Source organism: Odocoileus virginianus, chromosome 12 (assembly GCF_023699985.2).
Source record: "Odocoileus virginianus isolate 20LAN1187 ecotype Illinois chromosome 12, Ovbor_1.2, whole genome shotgun sequence".
NCBI classification, from domain to species: domain Eukaryota; kingdom Metazoa; phylum Chordata; class Mammalia; order Artiodactyla; family Cervidae; genus Odocoileus; species Odocoileus virginianus.
In genome coordinates, this window is record NC_069685.1 from 10,681,899 (window position 1) to 10,709,400 (window position 27,502).

Consider the following 27,502-nt stretch of genomic DNA (forward strand, 5'->3'; position numbering starts at 1 on the left):
AGTTGCTGCTGCTGCTGCTGCTAAGTCACTTCAGTCGTGTCCGACTCTGTGCAACCCCACAGACGGCAGCCCCAGGCTCCCCCATCCCTGGGATTATTCTCCAGGCAAGAGTACTGGCGTGGGGTGCCATTGCCTTCTCCAGTTCAGTAAGTTAGGTACATTCAATGCATTTTCAACTTACAATATTTTCAACTTATGATGGGTTTATCAGAATACAACCCCATTTTAAATTGAGGAAGATCTGTATTGTACTTCTGTATATATAGTTCTAGGCAAAATCCTTAAGCTTCCTTCTGGATAATTTCTCCATTTAAATTAGAACTCTGATACCAGCCCTATCAACTTCACTGGAATACCTATACATTTTGATAAGCAACAATGATAGGTGAGCTTTACAAAGAAAATCTGGAAAAATCATTATTTGAAAAGAAATTGCCGCATTGGTATGTTCCATATTCCAGCACTAAAAAATTATGTTTTGGTTGTATTTTCTTGGCTTTTGTTCTGTCATCGATGCCCTGAAGCAGCAGTACCCAACCTTTTTGGCACCAGCGGCCAGTTTCATAGGAGACAGTCTTTCTACAGATCAGGGGTGGGATGATTTCAGGATGAATCAAGTATACCACATTGTTTACATTGGAATGTAATTATTTTACAATGTTGTATTAGCTTCTGCCATGCAAAAGCACGAGCCAGCCATGTGTATACACATATCCCCACCCTCATGAGCCTCCCTCCCACCCTGCCCGACCCCATCCCTCGAGGTCATCACAGAGCACCAAGTAAGCTCCCTGGGTATACAGTAGCTTCCTGCTACCTGGTGGGATGAACTGAGAGATTAGCATAAACATATTAGTATATACACAACCATGTGCATTACATTTAGCGTACACTTCATTCCTGTTATTGTTACATCAGCTCCTCCGGCATTAGATCCTGGAGGTGGGGTACCCCTGCCCTATGGGATCTCAGACTATTTTCATTATTTTAACATGGCTTTCTGGCAAGGGACAAACGAGTACATTGAATTTTGCAGTAGCCATTTGAAATGTATTCGAATCCAAAGGTTTAGAATGTATATTGCTTTTTTTGTGACTATTAAAAATAATTGTGTAACTTTGCATGGACAGGATATACCCCACAGAGATCAGTGATACTGTTGTCTACTGAAATATACCAAGACTGGAGCAGAGTGTCAACAAGAACCAGCCCAAATTAAATGAGTGTGAGGAGCCTTCCTGTAATAAAGTTTAAAGTGAAGTGATCAGAAATGTATTTTCCTTTAGCAAACAGTTGAAAGGAAGGGCAGAAAAAGGGGAAAGCCAACCACCATGTCTCAACTTCATCAAGAAGCACTCCAAAGCAAGAGAGAACAGCCCAGACAGTTTTAACACCTCTGGTTTTCAGAACACAGTTGGATGTAATGTCAACATCAAGGAACTGACAGAATGAAGCTAACTGGTGTGAGAAAAAAGATCCACCCCACTTCTTGTGAAGGCGCTTCTAAATACCAGTTGTCTAAACCTATTGATAAGCATGGATGCATTATTAATAAAGCCAGCAGTCTGCCTGGTGCTACTCAGATGGTTCAAGCGTTTAGTAGGAAGCATTGCTGTGAAGTTCTGCACAAAATAATGACAGTGTCTGTCTTAAATCGAAACAAATGGCTGTTGCAGCCTCTGGGGAGGCTGGGCGGAAGCAGCTGCTTTCCAGAGAAAGGCAGAGGGCCACCACCTGCTGAAGACAGGCGGGCAAGCAGTGGTCCACTGAACATTGACTACTTAATAATTCAGGATAACAGGAACCCCTGGCTCTTCAAACATGGCACTGCCCCTTCATCATGGGCTTTTCATTCCCCTAATGAGCTCCTTGAAGAATGAGATGCTAAAATGTCTTCCAGCAATTCTCCAAAGACTGGGACTCAGACTGCCATAATGGAAAGTTCTCTGCAACTAAAGGGTCTGATTTTATACTTTCTCTCTCTCTCTTTCTTTCTCTCTTTTTTTCCTTCTCTCTCCTTCTTACCCTCTCATATTCCCTTTCTCTCATTGTTTGTATTGAATATTTCTTCTGTACTTCCATGGACATCATAAGAATGCCAGGTAAAATACTAAGTCAAAGGCAAGCTTGAGAATCACTTTCTCCATCAACTTCTGATGGATTTTAAGTGCTAAAGTGTTAGTCGCTCAATCGTCCAGCTCTTTGCAACCCCATGGACTGTAGCCCAACCAGGCTCCTCTGTCCATGGGATTCTCCAGGCAAGAATACTGGAGTGGGTTGCTGTTCCCTTCTCCAGGGGAACTTCCTGACCCAGGGATTGAACACAGGTCTCCTGCATTGCAGGCAGATTCTTGACCATCTGAGCCATGGATGGGACTTCTCTCTGATCCATTAATGGAACAAAGATACCTGGGTGGTCTGACTAGGTTCCTATGAAAATCACTTGGAGAAGATCGTGTGTTCCATGGGGCATTTCTCACACTTGCAGACTTTCATAGCCAATCTTGAGGATGAATCCAACTTTCCTATCATGTCATGCCAAAGGAGAGAAACTCTTGGGCTCAGCAGAATGATTCTAGCCAACTGAACTGCCTGTGTTGTCACATATGAAGCCTGATTCTCCTGACTCAATCAAATCAGAACTGCAAGAGAGAAATTGAGGTTTAACTGGTCACACCAAAGAAAAATGCTGGCAAAGTGATGTTTTCATTTATTTGTTGAATAACAGTTTCTTAGTTCTTCCCCCGCCCACCTTTGTTTAACAAGGGTTTATTGGACACTGCAATGCATGAGGCATGAGACTGGGTTCTGGGAAAACAACAGTGATGAAGGCCAACCTCTGCTCCTTTGGGGTTCACACTCTCTTTGTGCTGTGCTTAGTCGCTCAGTCATGTCCGACTCTTTGCGACCCCAAGGACTGTAGCCCAGGCTCCTCTGTCCATTGGGATTCTCCAGGCAAGAATACTGGAGTGGATTGCCATGTTCTTCTCCAGGAGTGTCCCAACCCAGGGAACACTCTCTTTATGGATACGCAAATAATAAGCTAGTAAAAAGGTATAAAGGCAGGAATACTGACTGTGTCAAGTGCTCTGGAAGATGTAGCAGAGTTTCATGGAGGGCATAACAGGATTAGGGGAGGAGGTTCCTACAGACAAGAGTTGTGAGGGCAATCTCACAGAGGAGGTGACATTTTACCCACGTGAGAAGGAACCAGTCATGAAAGAAGTCAGATGTCAGACTTTCCATGGAGAAGGAAAGCAGTTGTAGGAATTCTACAGGTCCTACCAGAAAGCTGTTGTGTTGGGAGCAGAGCGAGTGAACAGGATAAGGTTGAAAATATTTATCCTCAAGTACATGTCGCTACATCATTACAGGATGTGACTTTCCCAGTGTTCATTCTTCTGTCATTCATTAGTAACAAAGTTGATTTTTTAAAATAGTAGCATGTCTAAATAAAAGATCATATTTCCTGGCCTCTTTTGGTAAGGATGGTTAATCAGGTATAAGCAGAAGATATTAAGAAATTGGGTAGGATTTCTGGGCAGTCTTTTTAAGGGAATTGACTCAGCTAGAAAACATGACCTTTTGACCTTCCTTCCCTTCCTCTTTTTCCTTGCCTGGAATTGAGGAGTTAAGCCAGAGCTCCAGCAGCCATGGGGGCCATGTATTAATCTTGAGAATAAGAACTGTGATTAACAATAGTGAAGCACAAACTGGAAGAAGCAGACATCATGTTGACTAGGGCACCTCCATATTAGCCTATGAGTGCCTAGCCTCATAAAAGAGAAAAATAAACCTCTATTTTACTCCATCCAATTCAATTTATACTGAATTGCTTCATGCAGCAGAATATAATTCTTTCAGAAGCACCACACCTGGTACCTTAGACTTTACCTTTTGCATTCAAATACTGGTTATTGAAAGAATGAACATGTTTACTAGGAAAGAAGACATTGGTAAGATTTTTTTTTTAAAGAAGTATTTTGAAAAGAATTTTCTCAGTACTAATAATACTCTTGAAAAATTGTTTCCTGAGATGATGCATATATACATTCTTTCATCCTTTTAATGTGTAAAATGAGACTACTTGAAACATCTTACAAGTAGAGAAATGAAAATCTCAAAATGTTCAATGAGCTAAGAGGGACTTTGTCAATTCTAAATCCCTGATCTTTTGAGTTTAATGTATTATTACTTGTTATAACTATTCTTTTGTGCAGGAATGAAAGTAGGTCATTTAGTCATATTTACCTTTTACCAAAATCATTCCCAGAATTAGTTGTATAAAATAGTTTTTAAAAATTAATGGGTTTTCTTGGCTATGTCTTTCTTTATTTTATTATTATTAAGCACCATATATCATCTTAGGACTTATGGACCCATGATATAAGTGAGACCTCATCATGTTTGTAGTCCTATGAAATACCATCCACAGTAGCAATGCCTATTGACAAATTTTTGTTCTCCATTTTTACCCAGAGAAAAGTAAAAATGTAAAGGTGGAAATATAATTGTTCTTCTTAAGTTGCCATTATTTGTCAAATGACATTTGAATTGCTTTACAATTAACCTGCTTATGGTTGAAGTCTCAAATAGCAAAGATTTGAGACACTTAAATGAAAATTCTGATAGAGAAAACCATTGACTTTACCAGTTTTGTTTAGTAAGTGGAAACATCCTTTGTCTACTAAATTACACAATTTATTTGTTGAAAGGAGATGAAGCACAAAATGAATGTCGTTTAAAGTTTAGAAAACTCATACTGAGAAAAATACCCCAAACCATCAGAAATGTGGTTATGAAGGTGACAAATCTGTGTATAACTAACTTTGGTTCAAACGAAGTTGTGTCTGTCTGTGTGTTCGTTGCTCAGTTGTGTCCGACTCTTTGCAACCCCATCGACTCCTCTGTCCATGGCATTCTCCAGGCAAGAATACTGGAGTGGGTTGCCATTTCTTTCTCCAGGGGAGCTTCCCAGCCCAGGGATCAAACCTGGGTCTCCTGCACTGCAGGCAGATTCTTTATGATCTGAGCCACCAGGGGAGCCCAAACCAAGATGGGATTAATTCTATAAACATAGTGATGCTGAAACTCAAGGAGAAATTAATTCTGAATATGGGAATCAAAGAAGGCTCCTAAGATGAGAGGGCATTTGAATGGAGTCTTGAAAGGCAAAAAAGGGAATTCCCTGGTGGTCCAGTGGTTAGGACTCTGTACTCTCACTGCCTGCCAAAGGCCCAGGTTCAGCCCCTGGTTGGGGAGCTAAGATTCCAGAAGCCACGTGGTGCACACCCCCCAAAAGAATACAAAGATGAGATTATGAAGGTCTGCAGTTTGCAGACTGTGAGGGAGCCACCAGGCAGAGAGTAGCATATTCAGGGTCTGGTGAGGTGCAAATGTTTGGTGAATTTGGGAGAAGGGGAAAGGTTCGATTCTTGGAGGCAGGAGATGGGGGAGTAGATGTGCTTTTGGGCTTAGGGTGACCCTTCTTTTTGAAAACCACACGTTATGAAGGATACAGAAGTGGGAAAACCTCACTCAAATACCTGAGGGAGAATTAAAGCGGGAAGAATGAAAAGGGAAGTAGGGTGCTGGGCAAGAGAACAGCCTTGTCCAGGCAGGCAGCCACAGGCACTTCAGTAGCAGTGAAACCGGCAAGAAAGGAACAAGCCATAGATTGTTTGGGAAGGGTCGTTTAGGCAGAGAGAGCAGAGCACAGTATTTTTAAGAGATTGAAATTGTGTTGAGAGTTGTTGAGAGTTGATGGGAGTGGCAGGCAGTAAGTTTGGAGGCAGGTGTAAGAATCAGATCACGGCTAGCTGCTTGTGCCGTGTAAGGGGTTTGGGATTCACTCTGAGTGCATAGGGGAACCATGGGGAGGACTTATTCCTGGAGATGGAAAGGTTTAGTTTATGATTTACAGGGTCATTAACTGATTGATGAAGAGCAGATTGGAGAGGAAGCAGAAAGCCATTGCAGGAATCTGAGTGAGCCGTGACCATGGTTTAGACTCAGGGGTGGCTGTGAATATGAGCGATGTTTGGGAGGTGGTCAGGTGTTTGTCATTCAGTTGTGTCTGATTCCTTGCAACCCTATGGAAGCAACCCACCAGGTTCCTCTGACCATGCAATTCTCCAGGCAAGATTACTGGAGTGAGTATGCGTTTCCTACTCCAGGGGATCTTCCTGACCCAGGAATTGAACCCAGGTCTCCTACCTTGCAGGCAGAGTCAAGAGGATTTACTTAAAAGACTGAACGCTGCTGCTGCTGCTGCTAAGTCTCTTCAGTCGTGTCTGACTCTGTGCAACCCCATAGACGGCAGCCCACCAGGCTCCTCTGTCCCTGGGATTCTCCAGGCAAGAACACTGGAGTGGGTTGCCATTTCCTTCTCCAGACTGAATGCTGGGTCAGAGGAAAAAGAAGAATCAAGAGGAATCAAGTATGACACCCTTAAAGTCTCGGAACTAAAGTTATAGTGAAATTCCTCAAGTCATCAAATTCACGAAGAGGTTTTTAAAGAAGTTGGGAATTCCCTAGAATTTTCAAGATTCCCATCCTACCTAGAAATTATAGAACAATAAACGAAGATAGGGACTCTGATGTTATAAAACTCAGACCTATTTAAATCATAGTCTCCCTTCAGTGGACCCACTGCTCTAAAAATAAATTGTTTTTAATGAATTAATCTCACTTACAATCTAAAAGTGAATGGCCTAAAATAAGCATAGTACTTTGTGGTAGTTGTAGGTTAATTTTTGGTTTGTCTTGCCCCACTGTTGAATGTCTTCTTTAGCCAGAGACATTTTCTTGTTGATGCTGACAATTTATAGCTTAATCTCTTTTTTCTGATGCTCATGATGAAATATTTATCTCCTGTGATGGTGGTCAGATTCAGTTGAATAACTGAATATTTCAAAACTAATTTTTTTCCTACCAAGACTTTGACTGGTTTGTTAAAAAGAGTGAAGAAAAAGGATTTGTTGCCCTTCTGAGTTTTGCACTTGATTTGGTGGAATGAAGTTCTGAGCAAATCCAAAAAGAGTAGGAAAGGAGCCATACTGCGTGAGTGCCATGACTTTACCTATGTAATTGCTTTTTGGCTAAAACTGATCTTTCGATAGTCTACCTGTTACAATCTCAGGCATGCACAGGTTTTTAAACATCTGAAAAGTCACATATCTTTTTGTTTTCAAATTTCAAAATAAAAGTTTTCAGAGCTCAGGTAAATGAGAAGGTCAGTAATGTTTTTCTTGATTACCACTGTTCCACCATCTAGAAAGAAGGATTTCTTTTGAAAGATGTATTTTTAAGTGTCTTTCAAAGAAGTTTGGATGTGGGCTCCTGGTGGTGCCCAGGAAGTGAAATGAACCATAAATGAGACACATCAAAAGTAACTTACAAAGAACTTTTTTAATATTAAAGTGATGAATCAGAGCTCAAATTAACAAGTAAAGGAGTCCGCCTATATAATGAAAATCTTTTTCCAACATAACACTTCATTATAAAGGGAGTTTTTCTATAATAGAAGCAAGTGTAATTACATTTTTATATATAATTAGGACATTATTATCATTTCACCATATCAAAGTTCATTATAAGACATCTCCGATACATTTTTCATAGAGCAAAAATAAAAAGAGAACAGGAGTCCTTCAATTAGACTCATATAAGGACATCCGCAGAGACTGAGAGGAGCTGATCAAACAGCTTACTTAGCCCAAAAGGGACCAGGTAGAACCCACGTTGCTTTTATGACACAGAAGTTGCTTTTTTTGTATCCCATATAATTTCTAATTATGGTTTTTCACCCCATTCGTATTCAACCATGAGAAATTAAAGGTGCAACGTTCCCAGCTGGAACCCAACTTTCCCCAATATTTCAAACTCTGCATCCCGGCTCCCTGGTGCTTACTGGGCTGTGTGGAATTCTTACTCTGCCCCGTGCAAACACCTGTCAAGCAGGAGGCAAGCTACAAACTGTTCTGTTTCACCAGTTTTCTGAAAATGAAAAAGGTTCCCTTCTTCCCTTGCCCCCATCACCTTGCAATATTTTTGGAAGATAATTAACGTAACTCCTAAAAAAATTTAAAAGTTACATATTTTTAGAATAGATCATCTAACAGAAATGTCTAGTTGAGTGTGAAAAATGTGTCATGAGTCAGGATTTATAAATGTGAGAGCAAATAAATTTTGACTTGTAAAAGTAGCATATTAACATGTTCCAAGTTAGTTAACACAAAATGCATCTTTTATACATGAGTTTACAGTGAGTGTTGCTTTTGGTGCAGATGAAATGATGAAGATAGCATGATCTGAGGAACTGCCTCTTAGTAGTGCAACCTCAGGATTTCTGCTTTTTGGCTTATTTAAAGGCCACTCACTAAGCAATGCCCCCGTGAATTTATCATTTATGTTCAGCCTTGGTTTTAAGATGTTCAGCCTCTTCTCTATATGCAGGATGTGTGGGATGTGCCAGACAAAGGTCTATCGCTGGCCCTCGTGATTGGAACATGGGAAGGTCAGCACTGGGTGCTCAAGGGCTTCCGCTTTGTACAGGCGGGGAGGCTGAAATGGGCAAACCGCTGCTCCTGCTTCTGGAGCTGGGCTTCGCTGTCTCCATGTCCAGGGACCTCTCCGTCCCACCACATTCCGGTGGCACTTGTCATGTGTCTCTACAGTTCTCACCGTTTCGTAGAAGGTTTTAAGAAATCAATTTGTTATTTCTTCTGCAGTAAATAACAGTCTTTGTTTGTTTGCTTGTTACTGCACTGCAAGGCATGTAGGACTTTTAGTTCCCCAGCCAGGGTTTGAACCTGCCTCTCCTGCATTGGGAATGAGACGTCTTAAACGCTGAACCACCAGGGGAGTCCTAATGTATTTTTATTTTAGAGATCTTCTGTGTGTATATGTGTGTTTATGGTATACCATTGCAAACTTCCCACCCTTTTTTTAAGATAATAATTTGGTATGAATTAATATGTATAAACAAACAAAAGACAAGTATGCTATCTCCCAAACTAATGATTCAGAAGATATCTCAAGGATGCTAGATTTATAATTCTGAATACCAATTTTCATTATTATTGTTAAACTATTAACAGAATGTCACAGTTAATTGGACTTACTGATGAACAGAATTTAAATAAATAGACAAATTATATATGACAGTTTTACCTGGGCTTTATTGATCACTTCATTCTGTGTTTTTGATTCTTCTGGGTGCATATGACTGCCTATAAAATTCCCATGGACTACATATCAAAATGTTAAAGAAGACTACAAATAAACTGGTCATTTATGGCAGAGATGAATTTGAAATAAAGCCTTTATTATAAATCTAAGCACATCACTTCTTAAAATAAATGGTAACTCACAGACCTCACAATTGTGAGTAACTCGTTTGAACGATCACTTATACAGCTATAAGTACAGTTAGTCAGACATAGAGAATCCTGTTAGGAATTAATTTGTCTCCCTAATTTCTTAACTCAAATATAGTGATCAGTAACTTCTCAGGGTACTCACAGTCCTGCCTGTAATCCTGCTGTGTATACAGTTGTGTCATCATTGTCTTACAGATTAAATCTTTATCAAAAGTAGCAGCCAGTACTTTTTTTCTGTACTCAGATAGAATTTCTTATTCCTTTTGAATGTTTATGAAATTTGGTTCTAAATACTAGAATTTTCTATTAGATATTATTTCTTAGAACCAGATGCTTTCTTCTTTCTCCATCCTAACCAAATTCTAAATGTTCAGATTATAATAAAATTAAGATGACAGTCTCTAAGTAACAGTCTTAATATAACGGGGAAAATCTGTTTAAATGCTTTCTTATTCCTTGCCTCATAAATTTAAAAATCCCAACATTAGCATAGAGATATGTCACATTTCCCTCCAAATAACCTAAAAAATATCATATTTCTGGCACATTGTTTAAATATGACAAGTTAAAAGTCTATAGGCTACCTCCTTTTTAGCTAAAGCAATAAATATATATTAAAATAAATATAATATTAAAATAGCTAAACCGTAGTCCATTGAGAACAATCAACAGAAGAGTGTGTAAATCAATTATTGGATTCATTTTATTAAATTTTTATCATATTATCAAACCATGGAGCTACTCCCTTATCTCATAATAAATAAATGCTTTGACAGAAAATGACTAAGTTTCTATTGTGGACAGTATTGTCATCCAGCTGTGTTTCTGTGCCTGACAGCCTAAGTTTTGAGGCTGTCTCATGTGAATTCAGCCTGCCAGTGAGGTGCCTTTGCACAAATTCGTGTGCATTCACTTGTAATTTGGTTTTGCATGCTCTGATTTTTTTTTAAGGTTCACATGCATTTGTTTATATATGATTCTTCCATTTGACTTTAGGCCTTTTGAGGAAAAGGAACTATATTTGCTATTTGATTTATACTTTTCCATGGTGCCTGGTAATGAGCTCTGCCCATCACAAATCTTTAGTAAATATTATTGAGTCATTTTCTAACTGCTGATCACTATTACATGATGGGCTTTTGTTTGTTTCTTTTACTTTAGTTCTAATGGTACTGCTATCTCCCAAATTAGCCGAAAATTTTCCTTTTCAGAACATACGCATTTTAAATATAGCAGTGTGTACATGTCGATCCCAAACTGTATAGCACAGGGAATTCTGCTCAATATTGTGTGGCAGCCTGGATGGGAGGGAGGTTTGGGGGAGACTGGTTACCTATATATTTAAGGCTGAATTCCTTTGCTATACACCTGAAACTATCACATTGTTAATTGGCTATACTCTAAAATAAAAAGTTAAAGAAGTTAAAATGAAAAATGTTATATATATTTCACTCACTAAAAATATGTTTATAAGAGGTAATATTTTTAAAAAATTTTAGTGCTAATAAATTTGGGGATTATATATATTAAAAAAAAAAGAACATATGAATGCTGCTGGGGAAAACTGGGACTGAAGGACTGTACTGGACTATGATGCCCCCACTGCATTTGTGATAAATTCTAAGGTTTCAGATGTCTTTCTAAGGAAATGTCAAGTAGGTGCTTCTTATTTACAGCAGATGCATCTTTTCACAAATCAAAGGCAGTATAGGTTTCCCACTTTGCTTTCGGAATGCGGGGCTGGATGAAGCACTCTTTTAACCTATCAAAGGACTGATCCTGCGTTCAGAGTCTAAAGTTCTGTGGATTCATATTTAATTACGTTGGCCAATTATTTTGCTACACTCACAGGATGGGGAGGGATGGTGACATAGAAGAGAATTCCCAAACCACATAAACTATTGCTATTCCTCCCTGCCATCACTACCATACCATCTACATATTCCTGTACCTTTTCTCTTTTTTAAATGAAACTTTCATCTGTGGAAAGAATAGCATTAACATAAAGTGCAACAGAAGGAGGCTGCATTTGGCATAGAACAATGCGCTGGAAGGGCTTGCAGTTTAGAAATGCAGTTTTTGCTTCTTCAGACAGAAAAATTCTTCATCTCATTATGTTTACAAGTGTAAAGCTCTAGACATGTTTTTACAGTGTTAATTCAAAATTGGACTGATTTAGTATACTTGGAAATGGGAACTCTTGTTTTTAATCTTTGGCTCCTTGAGGTTACTATTACTTAGTATTTTTCACAAAGAATGTGTGTATTATATTTGTATTTCTTTCTAAGTTGTGGCTATCATTGGGACAGCATTCAGGTGAAATGAAAAGGGTGCTTTGCAAAACTTAATGAAGTCACCAGTTTTCAAGTCAACATGTTACTTTCTTGTGCAAGAAACTAGAAATTTTATGAAGGATAAATATAAGTATCTAGACCTATTCCCTTTTTTTTTATTTCTGGATCTAGATAAGGGGCCATTCATAAAAGGCCAGAATGATTTTGTTTTAAGGTTTTGTTTGTGGCTTCATGTTTAAGATAGAGTAAATCCTGTTATAATTCTCCAACTCAACTTCTAACTATATTTCTCCTCTAGAAAATTAGGTAAACAACAGTAAACTATCACTCACATGGTAGACCTTTATATTTGACTGTACAACCAAAAAAACATAGACTTAAAATGTTTATTCTTCCATGAGATTTGTTCTGAGAAAGCTCCCTCCTCAACTTTGCACCAAGGTTTATGCGTTTTGCAGTCATCTATTTGTCTGTTCATTCATGCCTGTGTGCATACTTTCATTCAGAGAGATGCTTGAGGATTTGCCACAATGCTAATAGCTCCTCGCATGGAGCTCCCAGCCAGGCAGTAAAGCTCACTAGACAAGCAGAAACGGAGGTTAATGCTTTCCACATTTCAGAAGCAGTGTTTGCTGGCTTTTTCCTGCATGCTCCTCCAGGAGAGTTGCTTTGCTTGGGAGACTCGCCGCAGGGTTGAAACACCACAGCAGCAGCGATTCTGGTGGGCAGAACCTCCTCTCCAAGAGAAAATGCAGTTCTGACTCCAATGTTGTGAGCTGCATCTCTAGGGCAGCTTGGACAGCTGTCATGGCCAGCTCATCTCTTGTCTTTTTCTGACCTCTTCTGACCTCATTTCATCCATAAGTAATGTCTGAAGTTTCATCTAGTGGCTGGTGCTCTGGCTTCAATAATGTAATTATTAGGGTCCCGCAGTTGACCAGTTGGCCAGATGAGCATGGCGCACATCTCTCCCAGATGCCCTTGGCGCCTGACAGATGGCGGTGTCAGTCGTGTTTAAGGACCTCGCGTGCATCGGTTTCCTTTTAGGTCCCTCTAAAGCCGTACCAGCCAAGTTGAGTGTGAGAGAGAAGGTCCAAACATCAGGGCTGAAATGAAGCTCAAAAACTGCTGAGAAAAAATAGGGGGAAAGATACTTTGAAAGGACACGATACAGACAGGGGAGGAGGGCATAGATTTGACTGGGTCTTTGTCTGTGAAACTGGTCCCAGCAATAACCTTTTCCATTCATTCTAGTCATTTTAACTCGAGTCCAGGATCCCATTCTCCCATCCAGCTCTTAGCTATGACTAAGAAAAAGCCCCCCTCAAGACCAACACAACTTCTCGATTTCACTTGCCCCTTGGTGCAGTGTCCTGGTGCAGTGCCCAACCTACTCAACAATCCCTGCCAGCCACACCCACCTAGTGTTTCTTTAGTAATATCAGCAGAAGGCAATGAATCTCCTCTCTTATATCACCACTCGTCCAAAAATCCCAGGCCTGGATAGTCATTCCTTGAAGCGCATCTTCCGTGTAACCACACACACCTCCTCTGTGTCACATGAGAAGCCAACAAATCAGCATTCTAGGTGACCACCTAAATAACATACACTTAGTTTTATTTCTGCAAAGAGGCGGAGACTCATTTCCGAAAAGTACCAGAGGGTAGCATTTTTTAACTGTTCACAATAAATTGACTACTTCCCCTCTCTCAAAATTAAAAAAGTAAATACATTTTACAATCCAGCAACTACTTTAAGCAAACACAGTGCTTTTTTTTTACAGTCTGGGGCAGGGGAGGTGTTGCGTTCAGTTTTATCACTCATTGTGAGTCATTCATTCAGGAGAACAACATAAAGTTTATGTTCTTAGTGCTCTATTTAGATGCTGTCCGAGGTAACGGAGGAGATAAGGCAGAGCTGTCATCTGTGTTCACGAAGCTCACGGTGTAAGAGGGAAGATGAGTGAGCTTCTTTCATGTATCTTATTAGACTCTTATGCATTGAGTGCCCTGTACCTGGAAAGGAGCTTGGAATTCCCAGCAAGTTCCCTTGGGACTGCAAGATAGCCGTGAGATCTTCCAGGAGGAACAGGGGACAAGGTGGTCACGGATAGAAATTTTCCTCTAGGTTTCTCCATAGTGTATTTTGAATCCAGCCTCTTTTCTTCAGCTGACTGTGGTCATCACAGTCTAGAGAATCGCACATGTCCCTAACAGTCTCTTCTAGAGGGGCCATGTCCTTCCTTTCAGCCATTAATTATCACAGAAAAGACATCAGACGGTGTCACCCTTTTCTTTTGGCAAAGCTTTCTGTTGGCTTTCTGTTGCCTGCAGTGTAAATTCTTAAAAGCCTTAGTTCCGTGTAGGAGGCTTGGTGGAGCCTGGTTCAGTGACTGATCTTAGTGCCTATCATGCCGTTCCCCTCACTCAGCCTCCCCCAAACACAGCCTGAGCTCCGGCCATGCTGACGTCCTGCTCATCCATGATTCCAGGTCTCAGCACCTGCTTCTCCTTCTTGTCTGTCCTCACATTTCTCCTCACACAAAAGATGCAGAACTCAGATGCAACCTTGCCCCATTTGGCCTGGCAGACAGTGCTTATTTCTTCCCGGGAGAACCCACGGCATTTCTTCATTCCTTTAAAAGTTGATAGTACAGGTTTTCTGCTTCCACTGGACTATGAGTTTCTTGAGGAAAGGGGTTGTGTCTCACCTGACCTTATATCCTGGGGACCTAGCAAGACCCCTGGCACAGAGTGGCATACTGAAAAATCCTCCTTAAATGAACAGATATATGAAAGAGAAATTGACTGTATTCTCCAAGGCCTTATGTCATCAATACCCTCCTTTTATTCATTGTTTAAGAGAGCTCAATGATTCATTGAGTCATTCCATGGATGTTTCCAGAGTGAGTGTGTGACCACCTCTGGCACACACCTCATTCAACATCAGGCTACAGATGCATGGAATATAGCTACAAAAAGTCAAGTTCAGAATATGAGCAGATTACTTCTTAAGCCCAGAACCTCTGTCCCTGATTCTCTCAGCTCCCACATTATTAGCATCTGGGTCAGGTCCCTGTGTACGGAGCCGCTGACAGTCTTTATTTTCTTTATTATTATTTTCCTCTGGCTTCGAAGAAGTGCAGCAGGGCTGTTTGCCTGCTTGTGGTTCTGTGATGCCAAGATGTTTTAGAACAATGTTGTGATGCCTGGTCCACACCTACTACCACTGAGACAAGCCCAGAAGTTAAATTATGAAGCAAACGTAAGCTTTGAAGAAATTTTTATTTAATCTGTATTCCCCTGTTTCATCTGCACATCCATCCAGCACAATCTGCATCATTATTAGCCACATCAACTTGCTAAAAAAAAAAAAGAGAGAGAGAGAGTAAAAAGTAAGACATCTGTGTTATAGCATTAATATATTCAAAGGTTTTTACTTTCATCTTGCAGGCATTAACAGTGTGTAAATGCAATGTAAGTGCAACCTACAACAGCACCAAGTTAGCAGAAGGAAAATGGACTCAGGAGCCTAGGAAAAGAAGGGAGCCTACAAAAAAAAGCAAACAAGGGAAAAATAAAAGGTATGTTTGTGTGGAGGGGACAACCAGGTTAGGAATTATGTAAAAAGCAGAGTTTTATCAAGAAATCAAGTATTTTGCCTATTGCTCTCACAGAGCCTTCTAATTGCCAGCACAATTTCTAAGGCACTGAGGCAACCCTCAAGCAGTGTGCTGAGGTGTGTTTGTGCGGCTATGCCCTCTGGCTTGGCTGCCAGCCTATTTCCTTAGATCAGAGCCAGAAGGCAGACTGTTTTCGAATACCGATCACCTCACCCGGACCTAATCCTTTGAGTTCTCTTTGGCATCTATTCCTTCTGCCAGTTTCCTCTTCTGTTCCTCTCTTTTCTTCTGAAGTTGACAACAAAGACATCCTCAGGGCCCTCCTTGATGTAAGACCACTCTTGATGTTATTACAGTGTGGTTTTTTTTTTTTGTAACCTAAAGTTGTGCTACTTTTATATTCAGCTAGCACAATATTTGCACACCAGAAGATAAAGAAAATGTGAATATGTTATCCAGAGTGATCGTTCCTTTTTAATTTGTACCCCTCCGTGTTTTTTGATGTAAACCCCTTTCCTTTTCCTGTCACTCATCTCCATACCTGATCAAGAACCCGAAGGTCTCTCTTTAGAGACGATGTTACTTCTATACCTTAAATTGGCCTGACCTGCCAGTTTTAATTTTAAAAATATGGCTGTACGCGATATGGATGAATATGGAATTTCTATGAAGCACAAAACTTTTGAACGGTTCCTGTCCTCTGTGATAGTGGGTTTTTAAAGGGAAATCTCCAAAGAGCTAATTAGTAGACAAGTGGAGCTCAGGCTGAACAAAGCTGAAAAGATAGCAGATAACTAAAAGGACCTGGCCACAGCTGACAAAAATCAAAGCCCTAACAGAGAGCTGGCAGTAACCTTGGGCTGCTAACTGACAGAGACAATAAAAAAAAACCCTCTGAACCTGGCGGAGAGTGACAGCCCCTCTAGAGATTCTCAGAAGAGCACACGATCTCCACCACAAGGAAGCAGGAATCTTCCAGCAGGCAGAACCCAAGGCTCCTGCTGCCCATCTCAACTCCAAAAGATGTGAACTGGCTCCGTTCCGACCGGCCCTTACGGACGAGACAGAGAGAGAGAGAGGAGGCCCAGGAGCTTTTGAAAGTTGCTCAAAAAGTTGCAGGCTGGCCTTGAACTTGAGGGTGGAGTCGTGGGAAGGAAGAATGGGGTGGGGGGCAGCCTGAGCTGGAGAAAGAGCACCCCCCTCCCACCCCCTGGTTGTTGCCTGGGGCTCAGGCAGATGAGCAGTGAATCAGAGCTGAGGGGAAGCGCTGGCTGGGAAAAGCCAACGCAGGCCAGGACTTGACGAGCCCAACAACCAACGAAATCCGGTCAGAAATACAATGAATGACTCTGGAAAGAAACTTGAGGCATGCCAGGGAAGAAAAGAAAGGGGGGATCAAGGGCAAAATTCATGGCAAGGGCAAGAGTCCTTCTATGTTAGAACACAGAATTTATAAGAGACAGCTGCAGTTTCAAACCCGTAGAAGTGAGAAGTAACACAAAAATGATGATCTTTTTAAAACCTTCTTTGATTCGCTGAGAAGAGAGAGGAAGCTCTGATAGGTTTGTTAGTTTTAGACACTAATGAGCCCTCTTCTAAAGTTCCAAGGGTATAAAGGGTGGTAAGAAAGGATGCATCTGTTAACTGAGTGATCTGAAAATATCTCTCTGCATTCATGAGATTCCGTGATGTATTTCATTTCTGGGCATACAAATAATTTCTGTTTAGGAAAGAAGCCAAGCCCTAACAAAGTGCTGCAGCTACGAGGAGGGAGAAAACTTGAAAGCAAGCACTTATAAAAAGCATTCTGCTTTGAAACCCAAATGCTAATAACATACATTAGGTGGTTTTCATTATCCCTAAAGAAGGTCTTAGTTCCAGACAAGTTCTTCTGGTTCTGTATTTATTCCTTTCTGAGATACTGAACTCTGAATCCTTAAGACATTGCAGCCCTTGAAGACACGACCAGTGCTTGCAAACCCCAGGGACCTCATCTCAGAGGAAACAAGCAGACCAGGTGAAAGCTTTAGAAGGATAAACCCGAGGGATGTTTTGAAAAGATAGGCATGTATTAAAAAAAAAAAAAGGCATATAAATATGCTTACAACAGGGAAAATGTGTCTCAGTTATCTTGTTCAGACTCCAGTGTCTGCCATCATATACTTCAAAATGTTTATCATATTGATATAATTATATTTTAATGGTAAATATGATTATATGTACCATTCATCTTAAGCGTGTCTTTGAATCCTCCCTAAACTGCAGTCGTATTTCCACGAGGAATACATTGGACGAGTTAAGAAGCTTGGCTTGACTCAGAATGAGTCTGATCTCAGACATTTGTTGGAATCTGAGCAATACTGACAGATAACTGAGCAAGGTCTCCCTGAGTCAAGCAGATATTTGAAAACTTGGCTCATGGAAAATCTGCCCTGTATTAAACTCGGAGTAAAGAGGAAGTTTTCTCTTCTGATTTGGGTTTGAGATTCAACATCAAGTTTGAAAAAAATTAATGTATATCAGAACACGGTGTTTTTTTTAAATGGATCTGCTCCAATTTAGAGCTGAGAGCATAATCTCTAAAACAAGCTTTTAAAAAAATCATTTATAAAAACAAGGCAAGTAACTTAGAAGCTATTGTAAAGCACAGCCTGGCAAACTGGGTTTTGTGGTCTCCTTAACTCATACCTGCAAGAAAAGTTGAGGGTTCTCTGTTTCATATTTAATAATTCAGGCATGATGGAACATGTAGTGAGTTATTTTCTCTAGAAATGGAAATAGATTTTCAGTGAGCCATTGTTAGGGCTAAGCCAAACCTTTTCATCCCAGACCATAGCACATATCTGAGGTGTCTGCAGGATTCAGAATAATTATAGGGAGAGTCGGAAAGGATTTGGGTCTGTGGCTGTACAGATGAGGTTCCCAAGGCCCGGACAGGTTAGGAAATTGAAGCCACGTGTTAAGCTGCTCAGTGGCTAAGCAGAAGCAGGCCTGATTCTTTTCACCATTTCATCATTGAGACACATGAACTATACTGCTTTAGTCCCATCTAGCTTATTAATCTGCTTTGGTGTTAATCAATTACTCCTTTTTAAAAATTATAGATAAAATAAACTGTCCAAATATAAAGGCCTTAATGACCATCTCAAGGTAGTGTTGTCTTACTGCTGAAATCTGCCTTCTGAAAGTACCTCCCTCTCTTGCTCGCTGAGTCTGCTTGGGCTGCTGTAACGAAATGTCACAGCGTGGGTGACTTAAAGAGCAGACCTTTATTTCTCAGTTCTGAGGTCTGGAAATTCTCCAGTGCAGGGTGCCAGCATGGTCAGGTTCTTGGGAAGGGAATCCTGGCTGCTGTCCTGCAGTGGCCTCACATGGGGGACAGAGAACAAGCTTTCTGGTCTCTCCTTATAAGGATATTCATCCCATTTGGAGGGTTCTTTGCTCATGACCTCAGCTAATGCTAATCACCTCCCAAAGGCCCTACTTCCAAATACCATCACATTGGGGATTAGGGTTTTAACATGAATTTAGGGGAGGACACAAGCATACAGTACATAGCACTTGCTATTGTTTGTGGTTCTTGCTTTTATTTATCTTCCTAAGATGTGTCCATCTGAGAAAACATGTCAGTTATGGTTTTTCCCCTCTAGCAGGTATATGGGTGTCTGGCAGATAGATACAATGATATCGGGCATGCAGAAGGTGTTCAGTAATAATTTTTGAATATGTGGATGAACCAGTTTTCGGTTCTTAGTTGAAAATCAGAGAGTGGCTCACCTGATTTTTTAAAAATAACTCTCCTTATGAATCTTAGAACTCATGAAAATGTCCCTAATAGGCTCCCTGCTTCCTCTCTCAACTTATGCCTTGCTGATCACCCACCTTGCTAATTGAAACCTCTTCTAAGATGGATTGACTGATGCAAATGCTGAAAGTCCTTCCCCTCTGAACATGAGTGTTCGTTTGTGTATTTAAGTGCTTTTTCCTTGGTGGCTCCCTGTGACAAAACCCTGATGGATGTCACAGCAAAACGGAAGAAAGAGTGGGAAACACACTATCACGTAGACACCAATTATATATGCCTCACTTACATAATATTGGACAGATTTCGTTTTTCTCTCTGAATTTCTTCAGTGGGAAATCTTTAATGAATTCTTCAAATTCTTCAATGACTTTGAATAGATGTTTTCCATTCTTTTTCAGTCATCCAACTCAGCTTCTTTTTAAACAGTCTCTGTGGCAGGACCCATGTACAATGCTATCAACATAAAATTATACAAATACGATATTTTCCCAGTTTTCACACACTGCAATGAACTCATCTCAACATTGACTTTCTTTTTCTTTTCCTTTTAGCAGAGAGAACAAAAACAATTTCTGAAGAACAATATGGCTTAAAAAAATAGGTTGGCCTGAATAGTAAAAGTTTTGCAGCTACTCTATGATAATTTCAATTTCCTTCAGGGAAATTCTCAAAAGATATCAATGTTAAATGCCAAACATCTCTTAAAAATGACAGAAAGAACATTCAATATCATTATGTTAATATGGAGTGTCAGCCTTCACTCCAGGTAGTCAGTGTAACCGTGGCCCATTATTTTCATGGTAGAAACATAATCTTTCTTTCTTTCTCTCTCTCCCTTCCTTCCTTCCATCTCAATATATCATTTGAAAGTATGGGAAAATCATGTTTGAGATCTTTTAAATACATTTGTTAATATAATTTTCTTTGCTCCTTTTTAAACATTTACCTAAAGGCTTTTTCTTTAAAGTCCATGTATTTCAGTGGAGGTTATGTTATAACCAATCATTAAATTGCCTTTAGAGATTACTTATAAGCTAAAATTTCTATATTACTGACTGACTTTGGTGTAAGGATTCTTGATGGGAAACTTTTCTGTATGTATTTTTATGTGAATGCTCCTACATTTCTACAAATAGAATAAGTCACAAGGCAGTTATCCATAAAGTTGATGCTACGAAGAAAACTAAGACCTGTGGTTCTTAGAATAACTTTTGCTAGCTATTTAAAAAAATAATTTATTTATTTTTAGGTATGTTTTTTCCTAGATATAGAGAATTAATGTAGAGAATCCTTTATGATAATTTTTAAATTTAATTTTACAAGGTTCTGCCTCATGAAACAGAATAAATAAATTAAAGGTCTTGAATATAAATTGAGTCTACATCATCAAATTAACTTGACAAAACTAGCTGAATTAAATAAAACAGTTATGCTCAGAACAACAAGCTGAATTCAATCAAATGCTATTGATAAAAGGATTCTGTTTAATGAACTCTGTTTCATATGTTTGTGTGTGCATGTGTATATGTGTACACATATCCACACGTAAGTACAAATATGCATACGGAAGAGGTAAGTAATCTCTAACTCCCCAAACAGTTCTTCAAAGTACATCACTTCTGAACACACAGCTCCAGTATGTGTGGAACAGTCTGAAAAAGCATGGTAGAACAGCTTGTAGAACACAGCATATAGAACAATCTAGGAAAGCCAATTTAACAAGAATAGTGAACATTCACAGTGAAAATTTGAATATATCCTCTTAGCCAAATTTTACCTGTATAATTTGAAAAAAAATAATTGTGCCTATGACATGGTTTTTATTACCCTTTATCATCTAAAATATGATTTATTAAGTTTCTACTTCTCTTTGCAGCTGGGTGGGATTAAGAATGAAGTTTATAAATTGGTGAGCTATTTATATCTTATCCTTATCTAACTCACTGTGGCTTTGCAGGTTTCTCCTTTCCTCAGTTATTTGTAAAACAATGATTCCGATTAGAGATGAGAAATACATACACTCCCAAAATACAAGGTGGCATAGACAACTGCTTGTAATGATTATATGAGATGCCTCCCAAGCTTTCCCACTTCTCAAATACTTGAACCACCCTAAACAGAATCTACTGAAAGACCTCCAATTACTGGCTCCACATCATGATGGTGTTTAAAGTTCAAACTGTACTCTGAGAACTATACTTTGTATATACGTGGTAACAGTTTTCATCCTTAAGTGCTTCAGTTAGTGCTTGTTGATGATTTTCTCTCCCAATTTTATAGTTGGTGAAAGTAGACAGTGTATTATGTCAAGCTTTAGAGTTATAATTCATGATTTCCTGAGTCCCTGTTTATCCATGAGACCCATACTCATGATTCAGTTGCCTCTCTGAACATACTGATGAGAAATGCACTGCCTCTTCTTTTTTTGTAAATAGTCACAGAATAATATTTAATGTTAAAACTTTAAAAATTAATTAAAAAGTAAAATAGCTTTCCAGTATAATAGCCTTTTAGTATAATGACTTCAAAGTTATTTTTTTTTAGATGAAGATCAATGTACCATGCTTTTCTCTAGGTAATGCTTTTTTTATGTTTTATGATCAAATCAAGGGCTGCATATATCACAGAACTGACTAAATGCTCACAGTAGTGCCAACAATGGGTGCACTCAGCACTGGATGGAAAGCATTGTAAAAGCCAGCAGCTGTTCTATGTAAGGGGCAAATTATGCATGATGAGTGTCTAATTTGAGAACACAAAGCTCATTTCATCCAAACAGCACAAAGATTGATGTGACATACTCAATGTATCTCTTATGGATTTTTTGATTGACCTCACTAAGACGAGAAGTAAATGAATGCCACTCCTTACTCGTGGCTCAGAAACCAGGGAAGGTGGGTATATTTTCCCCTGGGAATGACTTCTGACTTGTTCATGCTGCTGAATGATTGATTCTAAGTACCTTACTATTTAAATAGGAACTTCTTGGCTCAGTACTGAGATGCTGTACATTGAAACGGAAGGCCTATGACGCCTTTCCTTAATACCTCTGCAAAATACAAAGGTACTCGGTGGGGTATGCTCATTGATGAATTCAGATAATTAACCACAGTCTTTTCCTTTAATGACTTATCTCATATTTATGAAATATCATGGTTAAAGTCTATCTAATAAAATAAATATTTTAAGTCTGACTAAATAGAAACATTACTGATCCTGCTACCTTCTTTCAATCTCATAAATTATTTCAAAGAAGCAGCAGCTATTTGTACTTGACTTCTCATCCTCTGAGGCAGGCCTCTAGGAGCCATATACCACTTCAGAATCCAGAGGTCAATGTATGCTTTGCTGTCCTCTGTTGAACGTTTCCATCTTGTTTATCACTCTATCTCAAATGTCTATCCCAGGGCTTGGCACATAGCTGGCAATCAAAATGTTTTTGGTGAAGAAAACATGAATGGATGGAAATAGAGCAATTATGGCCATGCAATTGCTTTTGAGTTCTAATGACATAGCTAGGTAGTTGGGTAGACAATTTCCATTTTTTATCACTATTTTTTTGCCTTCTACAGGAAATATAGCATCATATATCATGCACGGTGAGGTGAGACCCTTAGACGGTTGAATCATTCAGATGATGTGCTATCATTAGGTAAGTGACAAGACCACTTGGCAGAAAGAATACATATTTTTCAAGCAAACAGACTTAGGCTTATATCCCAAGATATTTCAACTCTCAGCCCCTGTGGTCCCTTATCTTAAAATATTCACTGTGAAAGTTTTCTTATAAAATGAATATACACTCTAGCATCACTCCTGATATATAGTAGATCAGGATTACATATCAGCTCCTTCCCTCTCCTTTCTAACTATTTATAGGTGGTTGTTATATGGAGAATTTGAGGAAAAGAATTAAGAATGCATTAAAATATTAACCTTTCCTTTTAACTTCACTGTAACCTGTGAATGACACATCATTCTGTTTCTACTTACAGCTCTGGACAGTCTGTCCTCTGCTTGTTTGATCTAGGCTGTTTATAAAACATAGAACCTGGCTGTTGCCGCCAATGGACTCATCAACCAAATTAAGCAGAGACATATAAACGTGGATTTTCAGGAAGAAGACAGTTACTTAAAGGAAATCAACACGAAACTCAGCTGCCCATATTAAACACTTATTAAGTCCACCTGAGCTGCACTAACTCTCCTCTTGACAGGATAATTGCAGGGGTGAGTCGTCAGGCTGGAGGGTGAAGTGATCACACAGATGGTGGGAGGGGGGAGGACAGGTGTTTGAGCAGACCCACTAGTCTGTCCAAGTCAGTGATTTTCAATATATTTTTTTCGCCCTACAAGCTCCGTTTATAATTCATATTGGTTCTGCAGATGACCACTGAGTAAACAGATACAAATGACAATAGAGTGTATTTAAATATTAAACATGACATTGACATGAGTTGATCTAACCATTGGAAAGATAATCATGTACATGGTGTCCTTTTGTGATGAGAGGCTCTTAGTGTTTAATGCCATCATTGAGCATGAATTCTGAAAGCTACAAGCAGGTTTGACTGTCAGAAGAGAACCACCAAATCCTAATCACCAATCGTAATTCACAATTATCTGATCACTTATTGTTGTTGTTCAGTCGCTAAGTCATGTCCAGCTCTTTGCCACCCCATGGACTGTACCGTGGTAGGCTTCTCTGTCCTTCAGTATCTCCTGGAGTTTGCTCTGATTCATGTCCATTGAATCAGTGATGCCATCCTCTGTCAACCCCTTCTCCTTCCGCCCTCAGTCTTTCCCAGCATCCGGGTCTTTTCTAATGAGTTGGCTCTTTGCATCAGGTGGCCAAAGTATTGGGGCTTCAGCTTCAGCGTCAGTCCTTCTAATGAACATTCAGGGTTTATTTCCTTTAGGATTGACCGGTTTGATCTCCTTGCTGTCCAAGGAATTCTCAAGAGTCTTCTCCAGCACCATAATTCAAAAGCATCAATTCTTCTGCACTCGGTCTTTATGATCAAACACTTACATTCATACATGACTACTAGAAAAAGCACAGCTTTCAATATATAGACCTTTGTCAACAAAGTGGCGTCTCTGGTTTTTAATACACTGTCTAGGTTTGTCATAGCTTTTCTTCCAAGGAACAAGCATCTTTTGATTTCTGGCTGCAGTCACCATCTGCAGTGATTTTAGAGTCCAAGGAAATAAAACCTGCCACACTTTCTACTTTTTTGCCATCTATTTGCCATGAAATGATGGAACCAGTTGCCGTGATCTTAGTTTTTTGAATGTTGAGTTTTAAGCCAGCTTTTTCACTCTCCTCTTTCACTTTAATCAAGAGGCTCTTTTGTTCCTCTTTGCTTTCTGCCATTAGTGTGGTATCATCTGCATATCTGAGGTTGTTGATATTTCTCCTGGCAATCTTGATTCTAGCTTGCAATTCATTCAGCCCAGCACTCATGTTGGAGTTAAAAATGCATTGTCTGCCCAAGTCCTCATCAACACTAGAAAGGAACAAGCATGTGTAATAAGTTCAGCTGAAGTCAGTAGCTTTAAAGCAATATTTGGGGACACGGGAGGACAACCGAAAGCTGCATTAGATTGAATCTGGCCCTTCTGGAGAGACTGCCCCAATCCAACTGGCAACATTAGGTCAAAAGTCCTTGAGCTATTAGAAATCAGTTATTACACTAAGAAGCACAGATTGTTTTTTTAATGAAATATAGTTAATTTACAATGTTGTATTAGTTTCAGGTATACTGCAAGGCGGTTCAGTTATATGTGCTGTGCTCAGTCATTTGTCATACCTGACTCTTTACAATCCCATGGGCTATAGCTTGCCAGGCTCCTCTGTCCGTGGGATTTTCCAAGGAAGAGTACTTGAGTGGGTTGTCATGTTCTGCTCCAGGGGATCTCCCCAACCCAGAAACTGAACCCATGTCTCTTTGGAAGGCAGATTCCTTACCACTGTGCCACCTGGGAAACCTTGATTCAGTGATGTATATGTGTGTGTATATATATATATATATATACATGTGTATATATATATAATTTTATAGATTCTTTTCCATTACAGCTTATTATGTATATTCTTTTATAGATTCTTTTCTACTACAAGCTATAATATTTCACATATAGTAGTGTGTATATGCTAATCCAAAACTCCTAATTTGTCCTTCCCTATCTCTCCTCTTTGATAACCATAAGTTGTTTTCTATGTCTGTGAGTTAATTTCTGTTTGTAAGTTCATTTTTATCATTTTTTTAGATTCCGCACGTAAGCAATATAGTATAATACCTGTGTTCCTCTGACTTACTTGATTTTGTATGATAATCTCTGGATCCATCCATGTTACTGCAAATGACAGCATTTTATTCCTTTTAATGACTGAGTAATATTCCACTGTATATATATGTACCACACCTTCTTTATCCATTCATCTGTCAATAGATACTTAGGTCAGAAGCACAGATTTCGGATGCTGTTGTTTGAGAATAAAGCCTGAGAGACTGGTGACCAGGATGAAAGAAGATGTGCAACTCATACATCAGGAGAGGATAACAGGAGAGTGGTGTCAAGAAAGTAGAGAACCAAACATACTGTCTCCTTTATCTCATAGAGTGTGCTGGCAATGCTTCTCTTTTCTCCAATTACATTCTTCCCTTCAGCCAGATTCCAGCTTAACTAAAAAGCACTGCAACTTAATAAGATTAAACGGAACACCTAGATATATCATAAATCATATAAGCCATCGGAGTTATAAATGAACAATGCACATTTTATTTACGATCAAGCCTTTCTCACCTAGGGCACTGACAGCTGGCTCCTCCACATCTTACTGCATTTGCATCCTGTCTTTCTTTTCACCCTCCTTTCTCTGCTGGTTGGTCTCAAGCGCCTGGTGGGATCCTCTTCATTTCATCCTCTTGCTATGTTCATTCTCCTGCTCTCCGCTTTTCCCTTGCATTTTCTCCTTTTTCCCTCTTCACTTCGCTGCTCTCTCTGTTCTCCCGTTTCCCTTCAGCCTGGCCTGCCCTTTCTCTCCTGCCACCGCGCCCTGCACTGATTTCTTGTCTTCTCCTGCTCTGTGTTCTCTCTTCTTGTCTGTCTTCACTCACAGTTTCTCTCAGGAAGCTCTGCTACTTTGCAAAGGAGAGAAGCAAGTGAGATTCCAGATTTACCCAGTTGGGAATGAAGCTTGTGTTTCTAACACAGTCAAGAGAAGAAACTGCTTGGATGAGAGAGCCACAGCCCTACTTTCAGGAAGCAAAAACAAGCTCTTGAGTTGGCTGAAAAGTACATATGGATTTTAAAAGTTAGTATGGATCTTTCTGTAAGATCTTAATATGAAATTTTTGGCCAACCCCATATGCTGACCAGGGATTTTTCAAGGCTCCATCAGCACACTTTTCTCCCAAGAAGTTAGCCTTGTTCTACCACTAAAGCTCCTCTTTGGGATGAAGGTTTTCCCTTCTTCTTTACCTTCTTCATTACCAGATACGGGGCAATTATTAGCATATTTTTTGATAAACTAATATCATCACACATACAGCAAATTGAAACAACTATACAGTCACATGAGATCAGGATTTTTAGGACTTAGAACGAAAAGGATGCTAGAAAAATTTGAACAGCATGTTAGTTGGCAAGAGTAATTAGATACCACCTACCAAGAAGGAGGCTTTAGGGCAATACAATGAAGGAGAGGTTTCATTTTTATGGGATGGAGAGGGGAGGACAGGGTGACGGGAGTGAAGAATGACTCAGCTGTCCTCAGGGTCTCTGGGAAGAAGATGTCAGGAGAGAAGGCCATCAGCATGATTCAGATTATAAGTGGTATCCACTTTCTCTCTGGGCATATGGGGGTTTTGGACAAATGGGGACACCAGACCAGGTCTGTGCAGCTTTGACAGTGGGGACTGTGTTCACCCCCTTGCGAACTTTAGCTCTCATGTCCCGAAAGTCACAGAAAAAGGAATTTGAAGGCTTGAAGTCATTTATGTATTCATGCATTTAACAAATGATTATTAAGGCTTTACTGTGTGCTCTACACTAGTTTTAATTTTTTGGCCATGCCACACGGCATATGGGATTTTAGTTCCCTAACCAGATTGAGCCTGTGCCCCCTGCATTGGAAGCAGGATTCTTAACCACTGGACTGCTAGGGAAGTCCCTCAGTGCTGTTCTTGACAAGGAGAATACACAGTAAACTAAACAAAGTTTCTGCCTTTAAGTAGCTTATGCTATAGTGAAGGAGACAGATAGTAAATGCCTAAACAAATAAATGAGCCACTACAACTATTGTGGTTGTACAATGTAGTTGTACATTGACAACCACTGTTGTCATTACCACCCACTGCCTTTCCTGTACTGGAGTGGGTAGCCTTTCCC

The 27,502-nt window shown here is 39.7% G+C and overlaps 1 long non-coding RNA gene across 7 annotated transcripts in view; it reads left to right on the forward strand.

The window, feature by feature from the left end:
• The window catches only part of LOC110142181 (uncharacterized), a 175,373-nt gene that overhangs the window by 101,420 nt on the left and 46,451 nt on the right, over positions 1-27,502 (forward strand). For all 7 annotated transcript variants that reach the window (XR_011490590.1, XR_011490588.1, XR_011490591.1 and 4 more), the window contains 3 exons: positions 15,131-15,261; positions 22,678-22,757; positions 23,101-23,335. This is a non-coding gene — a long non-coding RNA (uncharacterized lncRNA). The remainder of the gene's footprint in view (positions 1-15,130; positions 15,262-22,677; positions 22,758-23,100; positions 23,336-27,502) is intronic.